Source organism: Eulemur rufifrons, chromosome 14 (assembly GCF_041146395.1).
Source record: "Eulemur rufifrons isolate Redbay chromosome 14, OSU_ERuf_1, whole genome shotgun sequence".
NCBI classification, from domain to species: domain Eukaryota; kingdom Metazoa; phylum Chordata; class Mammalia; order Primates; family Lemuridae; genus Eulemur; species Eulemur rufifrons.
The window spans coordinates 18,655,295-18,668,285 of NC_090996.1; positions in this window are offsets into that span (position 1 = coordinate 18,655,295).

Here is a 12,991-nt window from a genome sequence, read left to right on the forward strand (position 1 = left end):
AGAGAGACGCTGCCTAGGGCTTTAGGGGGTGGGGTGGAGGTAGGACCTGGAAGGCCCTGCGTCCTTCTCACCTGAGCATGCGGGACCCAGCGGTGCGACCTCCCGTGCCCCGGACTATGGAGCCTTGGTTTTCTCATTTATAAAAGCAGGTAACAGTCAAGTGTGCCCCCCTCTCTGGGCTTTTGGGGTACGGGTGGGGGACTCCCCTGAACTCCTGGAGGAGAAAATATTGCCAGGGGCAGCTGGTGGTCACCCAGCCTGCAGCCCCACCCGAGTAGTCCCCTGCTCTCGGGCCGGCGCTGCTCCGTTAGTACAACCCCGCGTGGCGAGCCAGGCCTGGGCTGGCCCCGAGTCGTGAGTGCGCGCAGCCTTGTCATCAAATTATCCCTCCACGTTCACAGAGAGGAGGAATTATTGGCAGAAAATGAGGACATAAAACCCCGCTGGAGCCTAGCACCTTTTCGGGGCGCTCGGCGCCGAGCACTTGGAAGCCGTCCCGCAGATTGGTTCATTTTTAATGGTCTAGGACTATAGTTCATCTGTTTAATTCAAACGAGGTGACATAATATCTTTCATTTGGACTTATTACCAGCGCGGCGGTGATTCGGCTCCCAGCATTCTCCGGGCAGGACATTCTGTCATTGCCGCACATTTTCTCTCTGCGGCCAAATTGGAAGTCCGCTGGCAGGGCAGCCGCCTCGGAGAGCAGGATCGGCAGAGAGTAGGTCACATCGGGCATTAAGGAATGAAAATGAATTCATTCTTTCCTCTGTTGAATAAGCAGCTGTACTTGGGTCTCCGTGATCCATGAAATAGGCTGTCAGGAAAATAGGAAATGGGCTGCGTTTGAACTTCACCGGCTGATTCTGCCCCCGGCGCGCTGGAGACGGCCGCTGCCACCGGGGAGGGGACGCGGTGCGCGCGTACACAGGCACCTGGCGTTTATGGGCACCTGGCGTTTATGGGCACCTGGCGTTTATGGTCACCTGGTGTTCATTGGCACCTGGGGTTTACTGGCACCTGCTTGTGCTGGACGCCTGGCTCCTGACCATCCTGCAGGGCGGGGAGCCACTTTATTGCCCCCATTTTGCAGATGAGGACAACAAGGCTCAGAACACTTCAGATTCTTGCTTAAGGTCATTTAGGGGCAGAATCGGGCTTCAGTTTGAGGTGTAGAGCATTATGGCTGGGAACTTGGGCTGAAGAACCTCAAAGCCTCATTCTCCCTATTTCCTGGCCTGAGACAGGGAGTAAACTGTTTAATCTCAAGTCTCAGCTTTGCACTTGGTAGAAGTACCTACCACACTGGGTTGCATGAGGGTTAAATGAGCATGGTCGCAGTAAGCTTAGCACAGGGCTCCATGCAGAGTGATTGCTCACAAATGTTATTGAATTCTCTGTTCATATTTCTATATCCTATGTTACATCATTCTTTATTATAAACTTTCTTTATTATACAGCCTGAAGCCAGGAGAGTGAGTGACTGTCCCTAAGACACAGTGCAAGTGGCTGGGGGCTAGGATCTGTCCCTGTAGTCCACGTTCTTTCTGCTACACCATGTATTAGAAAGTCTGGGCTGGGGAGGGGGTTTTGAGGTGTTGATTTTGGAATTACTCCTTCCTCTGCTTTATTTCTCTGTTACACTCATCACCATCCCTATATATTTAATCGGTTACGTTGTTCACCATCTCCACTTGCCCTAGCAGTCATGTGGGGGAGGGGTTTTGCTCAGTTTCCCGGCACCTAGAACATCAGCTGGGACTGGGGTGAGGTGGGTGAGGCTTATTCCAAGTGCAGGCTTGGATCCTGTCTTTAGTGAAAGTTTTGATATTTTGTTCATCATGGGTATTTTTACATTAATTTTTATTTTTTAATAATATTGTATTAAACTATTAATTATCCGGATTACTAGTTTTTTGGCATTCCCTGAAATTTTGCCCATGAGGGAAGTGCCTCACTTATCTTACCCTAATCCCAACCCTGCCTAGACCATGTAGTGTCACATAATGACATTCAATAAAGATATGCAGAATGAATGATGCCCTGTTCTGTATCAAGACCCATTTTAGGGTTTCCCAGAGAAGAGACTGTCCCCCAATGGGTATTGAAGTCTTCTTGTATCGGGAGGAAGCTAGAACCCCAAACTAGGCACTTACTTGGCTCCCTAATTTGGGGGCAGCTGAGTATTTCTGACAGCGGCAAGCTAAAGAATAGGGTGTGTCCCTTCCAAGATCTGATTGTGGAACCAATTATAACTTGAATCTCTGAAACTACCTAATGGGAGAACGGAATGCAAGAGATCCACAGGGCTCTGAAAACCTATGCAGAATTTCATTCCCTCATGGAGACAGCGGCACCTTTCCCTCTCTTGGATGTTTCTTGCAATTAAAAGCCACATTGGGTTGTACTGACAATCGTTAGTGTAATGAGATCTGGCTGTGCAGTGCCACTAATCCCCCTCCCCCATGGCGGGCACACCTGGGCTGAGCCAGCTGGGTTCCTGCTGCACTACCTCTGATGCGTCATTTCAATGAAATATCAGATCTCGCCTCTACCTTTGGCTTCATTTCCCTCCAAAGCTGAGGTTTCATCGAGATGCATTCTTATAATTAGGGCGAGAGTGAGAAATAACCTCCTATATAATTTAAAATGGTAAAATTATCGATACCTTTTCCAGCCTCAGCTTTAAATCTTAGCCACCAACGACTCCCCTATTAACGGGCCTAATTAAATCCATTTTTCAGGACGTCTTTGGCAAATTCCATTTTAGCAAAACTGTAGGAAGTTCAATTTGATTTGTCTCTGCTCCCTAGAGCTCTTCCGTAAAAATGAGGATGGGGCGGATGCTCGTCTCTCATGTCTTATGTTTGTTAATGCAGTCAACAAATATTTATTGAGCACCTACAATGTGCACTGGCATGAAACTAGGGGAGAAAGATGGAGCAGTGAAAAGACACTAAAGGCCCTATCCTCATGAACAGAGAGGACAGAGGACCATTCATTCATTCATTCATTCAACAAACATGTATGAGTCATCTAATGGGGGAGCCACTGTGCGAGGTCTGGTGTTATGGTGATGAAAGACCCTCCCCCCAGGGCACCACCTCTTTGAGGTGGTACAGACAGTTAATATTCAGTGTGATAAATTCTCTGAGGGAGTTAAGCAGAGGAGACTGGAAACTGAGAGGAAAGCTCCTATCTCAGCCTGGGAAGCCGGGGTCAGCGAAGGTTTCCTGGAGTTGAGTTAAGGGGACCAGAAGGGCAGTGTTGCAGGAGTGGGGCTGGGTGAGCACAGGGGCATGGGAGGACCTGGGCACTGTGCAGAACTCTGAGCCATTCAGTGCTCTCGGCTCTGGCTGAACTTTAGAATCACCTGGGGGCTTGGAAAAAGTATACATGCCTTCACCTCATCCCTGACCATGTAAATCATAATTTGGGGGGGGGGTTCAGGATTAAGGCACTGGCATTTTTTAAAGGCCCCCCTCCCCACCAGATAATGCTAATGTTCAGCCAGGGTTGAGAGCCCTGGGGCTAAGACATGCAAATTGCTGGGAGGTGGGGCTGGAGAGGCAGTCAGGGGCTAGATTGTGAAGGGCCTGGGAAGCCTGTTAAGGGATTTGAACCTTATCTGAGAGTAGTGAGATCATCCAAGGGTTGTAAGTAGGGGAAGGAGGGTTGCACATTTATGCTTCAGAAGGAATTACCTTGCCAGTTGTATAGAGGATGGATAGGATTGGGGTCACTGGAGGCAGGGAAACTGGTAAAGAAGCTATTGCAGCCATCTGGACAAGAGATGATGGTGGCCTGGACCAAGAGGAGAGACGTTTAGAAGGTTGAATTGGCAAGGTTGGGTGGTGAACCATGCACCCTGGGCAAAGTAGGAGAAGGAGTTTAGGATGATTTCAAGTGGCTTGGGTGACTAGATGAGTGGTTGTGACATTAACCAGGGAGGGGCAAGGAAAGATACTGATTTGAGTTTAGGACATGCTGGAGAGATTTGATTGGCAGCTGGAGTTGAGATCTGACACTTGGGATTGTGCTGTGCATGGATAAAGCAGTCAAGGGTGGTGGAGCCTTTAGGGTTCTCAACAGTTAAAGGATAGTTGGAGTTTCGAGGATCTGAGAAAGAACTTGATTGAGGAATGGCAGAGAGGTAGGAGGAACAACAAAGAGAGTGATGTCATGAAGCAAAAAGGGGGCCAGAAGAGAGTGGCAACATGTTGGAAGCTGGACAGACAGAGGTCAAATAGAATGACCTCTGTTTAGAAAAAAATAGAAACAGTTTTGGTGAGACACTGAGTGTAGAAATGAGACTGCAGTAGGTTGGGAGCGAATGGGAGGGAGATGAGTGTAGTGTACATGTTGGCCCAAGGAAGAGAAGCAAGAGATTGGGCAGTACCCAGAGTACTCATATGTTGCAGTGAGGAAGGTGTTTGCATTCTTTCACAAGTAGATACTGAAACAGGACTGAGTGAAAGTAGTTTATTTTGCTGGTGATCCCAGGAAACACCAGTAAAGGAGTGAAGAGGTAAGACATCGATAAAGTAATAGAAATCAATAAAGGGTGTTCCAGCAAGCAAGAGATACTCCCAAGGAGGGGCAAGGGAGCTGGGAGCTGGGATATTTATCCACTATTTCCACCAGTCGTTGGTTGAGGTTCTGTTCCTTGGGGACTGGGGAAGCATTAATTCCCAGGCACATTTTGCAGGCCATGTGCACAGAGAGACCAAACTATGGCAGCCAGATAAAGTCCTCAGGCAAAGAGACAAAGTTGAAAGTTGGATTGAAGTGATGAAAATGGTAAGAGCTGAGCGGCTATGGGTGGGGCACTGGGAGCATCTGCCACAGGAGAGATTTAGTTTTCTTCCAGACTGAAAAGAATTTGTCAAGATTTAATGGTGGAAATGAGTGTGAGAGAGAGGCTCTAGGTACAAATCGGGGGGGGGGATAACTCAGGAAGAGTGTTTCAAACAGACTTGGAAGGGGTGTGAGTAGGAATGTAATTGGAGGGCTTGGCTGAAATGATACAAGGTGTGGTTGGTCAGTAGGAGGCTGGGATTCAAGTTCAAGTAGAAGTTGTTAAGAAAGTAAACTCCCGAGGAATTGGTAAGGCATTGGCTATAGGGAGAGGGACAGGTTAAACATGAGAGCCTCATTTCTGGTGTAGCCATCAGCCACACTTAGTTGTTCACATAAGAGTCATTCCTCCTTTTTCCTTTGATGTCAAACCCCAGTTTGGGAAGACCAATGTGCTCAGACTGGGTTTCTTGCCCAGGCCTAGGTCAGGGACTGATCTGGCCAGTGGGTATGGAGCCTTGGGTATGAATGCATTCACTCCAGGAGATTTACAATGAAAGGAGATGAGGGCTGAGGTCCAAGTCTTTTTTTTTTTTTTTTTTTGAGACAGAGTCTCGCTGTGTTCCCCGGGCTAGAGTGCCGTGGCGTCAGCCTAGCTCACAGCAACCTCAAACTCCCGGGCTCAAGCAATCCTTCTGCCTCAGCCTCCCGAGTAGCTGGGACTACAGGCATGCGCCACCATGCCCGGCTAATTTTTTTCTATATATATAATTTTAGCTGTCCAGATCATTTCTTTCTATTTTTTTGTAGAGATGGGGTCTCGCTCTTGCTCAGGCTGGTCTCGAACTCCTGAGCTCAAACGATCCGCCCACCTCGGCCTCCCAGAGTGCTAGGATTACAGGCGTGAGCCACCACGCCCGGCCTCAAGTCTTGAATAACTTTAATATTTCATGGTCAGTCACTGGAGAATGATTATACAGAAGGAACAAAGAGAAGAATCCAAAAAAATGAGTGGAGAACCATGCAACTTGGTGTAATAACTGCTAAGGGAAGAAAGAGTTTCAGACAAGGGGAGTGTACAACCATACTAAATATTGCTGAAATGTCAGGCAAGGGGAAGACTACAATTTTTCTGACTCTCAATTTCCTGATGAGGAATTTTCAGACAGAGTAAATGTTTATGTTAGAGTCACACAACAAGTTGGTAGTATAGCCTCTTGTATCAGTTGGCTGTTGCTGTAATAACAGAGAATTCCAAAATGAAGTGAATTAAAACCACTAAGCTTTGTTCTTAAGGGGATACAGTTTGGTTGAGTTGTTCTGCTGATCTGGACCAGGGCTGGCTAATCTTGACTGGACTCATTCATGGTCAGCTGGTAGATTGGCCAGGGCCTAGCTAGTCTAGGATGGTCTCAGCTGGGACGGTTCATCTGTTTTCTACGTGGTCTCTCATTCTCCAGCAGTCTAGCCAATTGGTATGGGATCCAGGCAGGAGGAACAGAAGGCACACAGACTATGAGGTAAGAGCAAGCTTGGATGCCTGAGGAAGAGGAGGGAGGCCCGTGTGGTTGAAACAAGCATGCATGGGGAAGAGTGGTAGCAGCTCAGAAAGGGAGTAGGGTGGGGGAATATCATGAGTGACTTGTAGACCACTGTAAGGATTTTTGCTTTTACTTTTATTATTATTGGACTTATTTTCTGCTGTGTTATCCTGGGTGACTCCAGTTTGGCTTCTACTCCATGGAAGGGGTTTTGCATTTCATTTTAGTCCTGCTGATGTGGACTTTGTTTCTCCTTTTTCTGTGCTGATATTTCTTCCATTTCAGCCCCACTGAGCAGTACAAGACTGGTCAGCATCCCTGGCTCAGAAATCACTAAAGCTTGCTCCTAAAGTCCTATCCTCTAGGACTGGAGGATATGGCCTGCAGACCAAATCTGGCCTGCTGCCTATTTCTGTCAGTAATATTTGATGGGGACACAGCCATGCTCATTTGTTTACCTCTTGTCTATGGTCACTTTTCTGCTACAATGGCAGAATTGGGTGGTTGTGATGGAGACTGTATGGCCTGTAAAGACTTAAATATTTATTTCTGCTTCTTTAGAGATAAAGTTAAACTTTCTGGATCTTAAGAAGAAGTACATTCCATTCTGTCCTGCCTGGGAGGGTGGGGAGGTTCAGATCTGTGGAATTGTCTATGGGCAGAGGAGATATAGGTACATCCACACTATGCTCTGGTTTCTGGTATCTTGTTGCACTCATCCCTGCTCCCTTGGGCTGATCCATGACCTTGCTCCAGAAAATGGTGAGACTCTGATGTCTTAGTCTCTCTGGCTGCTATAATAAAATGCCATGGACTAGGTGGCTTAATCAACAGACATCTGTCTCTCCCAGTTTTGGAGGATAGGAAGTCCAAGATCAGAGTGTCAGCATGGCTGTTCTCTGGTGAGGGCTCTCTGTATGACTTGCAGATGGCTGCCTTCTTGCTGTGTCCTCACATGGCAGAGAGAGAGAACACTCTGGTCTCTTCCTCTTCTTATACGGACACTAATTCCATCACGGAATTCCATCCCTCCCCACCCTCATGACTTCATCTAAACCCAATCATCTCTCAAAGGCCCTACCAATCTTCAATCCCAATAATTTCTGCAACTCTGGGCAATATACCTGAGTTTAGAAAAGCAGGAAAAAAAATCAGTATCTTGAAGCCTGCAACCAATAAAATACAGTGATATTGGGGATTAGGGCTTTAGAATCTGAATTGCAGGGAACGTAAACATTGTCTATAACACCTGACATCTGTTGCCTTTTTACCTGTTTCCTCTCTCAGAACTAATGGGGGCCAGCAGCACTGTGTTGATAGTGCCTCAGATCAGCCTCTGGAGGCAGGCACATCTGAGTTCAAGTTCCCTGTCATCGTGGGGAAATTTCAGAACACATTTGTTTCCTCATTGAAAGAGCTGATGATAATTCCCACCTCTGGATTGCTGAGAGGCCCAAGTGAGTATCACTTGTGCCGTGTTTAGTTGACAAATAGTAGGTGCTCAATTTTAAATTGTAACTATAAAATCAATTTTAGGAAACCACCTTTTTCTTCTTTTAGGAAAATAAGAAGGCGCTCTGGCAAATGGTAGGAGTGGAATCAGCAAGTCCATATTCAGCCTCCATCTCAATAATTTCTGCAACTCTGGGCCATATACCTGATTTTAGAAAAGCAGGGAAAAAAATCAATATCTTGAAGTTTGCAACCAATAAAATCTCAGAAGTGGCAATTTTACCCTTACGGTGTCTGCCGGCATCACTAACAGTGTACTCAACACCGGGGTGGTGAGGAGTTTGGGTTAAGGGAGGCTCGTAAAAATGACCGATGCAGATATTAATGATTTAATCTGCTAACGTGGTGTGGCTGCCTCGGAAAAGCCTATTCGTCAGCGTTCGGGAACCCATTACCGGGAGCCTCGGCGAGAAGCGCCTGGGATGGCGCGGGGATGGGGGCGAATGAAGATGAATAGTGGAGCACAATATTGATTTGCCTTGCCTGGAACGGCCGCTTTCTGTTTGGAAATATGGAAAGCAAATTAATGAATAAACGAGCTGGCTCGGTGAACTGCGCCCTGCTGGGAGCCCTGGTATTTAAGCCACATATGCTAAGCAGACTCTGAGCAAATAAGGGGCAGAGGAGGGTTTGCTAAGGGGGGAGGATGCGCTAGCCTGAGAACAGCGCCCTGAAGGCTTTGGAAAGCCCTGGCAGGTGTCCTGGGTTCCGCCAGGTTCTATCGAACTTTGGCGCTGTACCCTGCTAGCTGTGAGGCCTTAGGAGTTCATGCAATCTCTCTGAACTTGGGTTTCTTCATCAGCAGAAAGGGGGTCATGTACCCACCCAAGAAATGATTGCATTAGATCGCAGAGGACCTCTATTGGCTCTATGTCTTACGTGCTGTGAGATATTGGGCGAGTTACCTGGCTCCCCTATGCTTCCAATTTCCCTTATATCAGACGGGGATAATAACACCCATCATGTTGCGTTGTTAAAGTTAACAGAGTCAAGCATTTAGAACAGAGCCTGGGACACAGACAGTGCTAAAAAATGGTAGTTTTTAAAGCTATTCAACATTCAACAAATATTTATCAAGCACTTATTAAGTGCCAATTACTGCTCTAGGTGCCTAGGGTAGAGCTGTGAACAAAAAAGAGTAGAATACTTTCTCTTGCAGAATTTTATTATTGTTCTTTTCCCTACAGATGTCCAAATGCTTCAGCGTAATTTGCTGAAAGGACTATTCATCCTTCATTTTGCTAGATTTTGCTAGATTTATTCCTATGTATTTCATTTCTCTGGGCAATTGTAAATGGCATTATGCTTTTAGTTTCTGTTTATGCTTGTTCACTGTTAATATATAAAAATACAGTTGATCTTTGTGTGTTGATCCTGTATCCTGTGACCTTGCTGAACTCACATATTAGTTTTAGGAGGTGTGTGTGTGTGTGTGTGTGTATGTGTGTGGGTGTGTAGGTTCTTTAGAATTCTCTACATATATACTGCAAATAGGAACAGTTTTATTTCTTCCTTTCTAATATGCACAGATAATATAGATGTCAGGAATTTATTATTATTGCATCAGAAATCCTATTCCCAAATGCCTGCAGGAGCCAATTTGGTGGCAACTTTGGCAAAATGGGAGCCCATGCTGGTCAGAGGGGGCTGTGGCTGCCTGGCTATGTGGGACTGAGGATCTAGGTCTTTAGAGTGTTAAAAAAGATTTTGATGTGCAGTCTTCTGATATTTAAATGTTGGTGAGTTATTAAAATATTTAAACAACTTTTAGGCCAAGCAAAACACACCTGTGGACTGGACTGAGTTTGTACCAGTTTGCAACCTGGCATAAAATAGGTGTGCTGTAAACAGAAGCAGCTACTCCTGCTGCCTGATGTCTCAGGTGGGCGGTGCTCAAGGGATGTGTTGGGAAGCACATGCCATTGATTTGCCCCAGATTTCCAGGATGGACAAGAAGGCCTATGGGGGTGAAGCTTAAACTGCATCTGTGAGGTTGTCTAGGGGATCCTTGTGTCTTGGAGCCATCTGGCTGGGTGCTTCACTTTCTCTGTGGCAGCAAAGCAGCTGTGTCTCAGGTAGGAGGGCTGGAGTGTGTGACTGCAGAGTGATTCATGACAGGGACTGATGACAACGGGGTGGTGAAGTTAGGACCGGACAGGAGGACAAAACCCAGGAAAACTATCAAAAGTAGCTTGGTTTCTGGGTGCAAAATGGGAGATATGGTGGAAGGGAGGGAGGGAGGAAATAGTGAGCATCTGTAATATTCTGAGTATATGCTAGTTCGTTTTCTTCTTTCCTTCCTCCCCTCCCTTCCTTCCTTCCTTCCTTCCTACCTACCTTCCTCTTTCCCTTTCCTTCTTTTTTTTCGTGGAACACATTTATTCAGGGCCTATTCTGTGCCAGGCACTGTGGTAGGCACTCACCTCTCAGTTTTTTCATTTTCCTATAAGATAGGGATCATTCCCTCCATTTTGCAAACGAGGAAACTAAGTCTCAGAGAGGTTAAGTGACTTGCCTGTGGTCCCAGATCTGTTTGGCTGCGAAGACTGTACTCTTTGCACCACGTGCACCTTGCTATCTCATAAAGGTGCAGCAAACACCTCTGATGTGTTCTGATGATCATTGGTTCTAGGAGTGCCAATCTGGTAGGAGGAATGTAGCAGGAGCAGAATCCAGGTGACTGTTGAATCCATAAATTAGGCAGACCATGTACCAGGCCAGGGCTTGGACAGGCTGGGGCTCTGTGGGTGTCAAGGTCTCTTCCACGTTAGATTCTCAGCCTGGGGCAGCAAGACTCCTCCTGCTGGTGAGGTGTCAGGCCTGGCTCACAGCCTCGACTGGAAATGTGTCTGCAGTTTGAAGCTGCAAAGCTTGGAGGAGCACGCCACAGCCCTAGAATCCGCCATCTCCCTGTGCGTGCAGCAGGAGCCTCAGAGAACATTTGGCACAGCCCACAGTGGACACACCCATGCACGTGAGGGCCCTGGGGCATTTCCTCAGCCCGAGGGGTGCCTTGGTGGATACAACTCTCGTTTCCATTGCAGCGACTGCACGGCTCTGAGTCTACTAGCAGAGCAGCTCATCACTAGCAATGTGACATTAATAGCCTTGTCATTCTGTCCCTTTCTCCTTCTGCTTGGGCATCTGTATGGACAATTAAGAAAGACAATTTAATGCTGAAGAAATTAATTGCATTTGCCAAATGGGCTTGAAACACTCTACAGGCTGTTTCTCTGTCAACATAACAGATTATGGTACTCAGAAAGTGAGCGCTGTTGACTGTTGACACGATCATCTCTGGCTGTGGATCAACTGTGAGTTTTCGGAGAAGTGGAGGGTGGAGAGCACAGTGTGCAGTTGACAGACACGGTGGTCCTGGAAAGGGGCTTTTGCCGCCTTTGGCGTATACACCCTGTCACCACTGTGTCTCAGTTCTACAATTCTAGCTACTCACTGTCGAGAGCTTGCTGTGTGCCCAGTGCGTGGTGGGATATGGTACCTTGAGTCTTCACAGCGTTTGTGTAAGGAAGGTCTAGTGTCCCCACTTCACAGATGTGGAAACCGAGGTGCAGAGACAGAAAGTAATTTGCCTGCACTCCCCCAGCTGCAACCCACGCTCCTCCTTAGCTGCCCACTGCAGAGTGTGTAGACCCTGGCTCCTGAGAGGATCCTACGTCCTAAAATCGTGCAGTAGATCTGGGGAAGCATCAGTGTGGCTGGTTAATATCCCAGGCTCTGAAGTCAGCTTTTGTGGGTTCAAATCCTGGCTCTGAGACTACCTGGATTATCTTCCATAAATTATGTCACCTCCCTGAACTTCAGTTTCCTCATCTATAAAATTGAGAAAGTATTCTGCCTTCTTCCAAGAATGGTTGTGGGGATTAAAGGAGATAATGCATATAAATCACCTAGCACATGGTGAACATTTAATTAGCGGTAAATTGTATCAGCCTGCAAGAGGGGAGTGTTTGGTTCAGGAAGGGACTCCTTGGGGCACAGGATGAGGAGTGGGACAGACTAGCTAGGGGTTGAGGAGCACTCAAGGGACTGCCGCGGATTGCACAGTTATTAAGAAAATATTCACGCCCCTCCCTTGATGTCAGGCTTGGCCGAGGGAGTGCTTTGGCGGATGGAATGCTGGCAAGGCCACAGAGGAAGCAGGTCCTCCCTCGGGGCCCCCAGAGGGAGCATAGCCCTGTTGATACCTTGATTTTAGCTCAGTGAGACCCACATCGAACTTCTGGCCTCCGGAACTGTCAGATAATACATTTGTGTTGTGTTAAGTCACTGTGTTTGTGGCAATTTGTTAAGGGGACAATAGGAAACTTCATTTGCATCTTGCTAGGCAATGCGAAAGAAGGCCACCCAAGGGCCCAGTTCATTGGGCGTGTTTCCTACTTTCCATGTTTCTGGAGGTGAGAGCGTTGCAGAGGTCTCTGTGGCTATGTCACAAGAATCCTCCTTTCTCAATAACACGTTCCTTGTTTCCTTTTGAACCCTCAGCCTCAGCGTCCTCCCAGTCCAGATCTCAATAACAGTCTGTGCAAGGAAAATTAGCCTTTCTCCAACACACCTTTCACGTCCTTCTGCCTTTGCCTGCTTCGAAGGCACACCTGCGCTTGTACATATTTGTCACGGCAGTACCACACTTCCAGAGACCAAAATCTGGCTTAGGTGTCAATTGCTGCATAGACAATTATCCCCAAACATAGGAGCTTAAAATAACAAACATTAGCTTAGTTGATGGTCAGGCTTAACAGGTGCTCTGGCTGAGGGTCTCTTCCCAGGCTGCAGTCAAGGTGTCAGCCTGGGCTGCAGCCACGAGGCTCGCTCACGTGGCTGTTGGCAGGGCTCAGGGCCTTGCTGGTGGCTGGTAGGAGACACCAGTTACTTGCCATGCAGACCTGTCCTTAGGACAACCCATGACACAGCAACTTCCTCCTCCCAGAGCAAGAGCTCCAGGTCTAGATGGAAACTGTGCTATGATAGAAAGATGGAAGTCACAGGCGCTCGTAACCCAATCTCAAGTGACTTCGTATCACTTTTGCCACATTCTATGTTTGTTAGAAGCTGATCGCTAAGTCTTGCCTCAAAGTGCCACACGAGGGCATGAGCCCCAGGTGGCAGGGGTTACCGGGCCA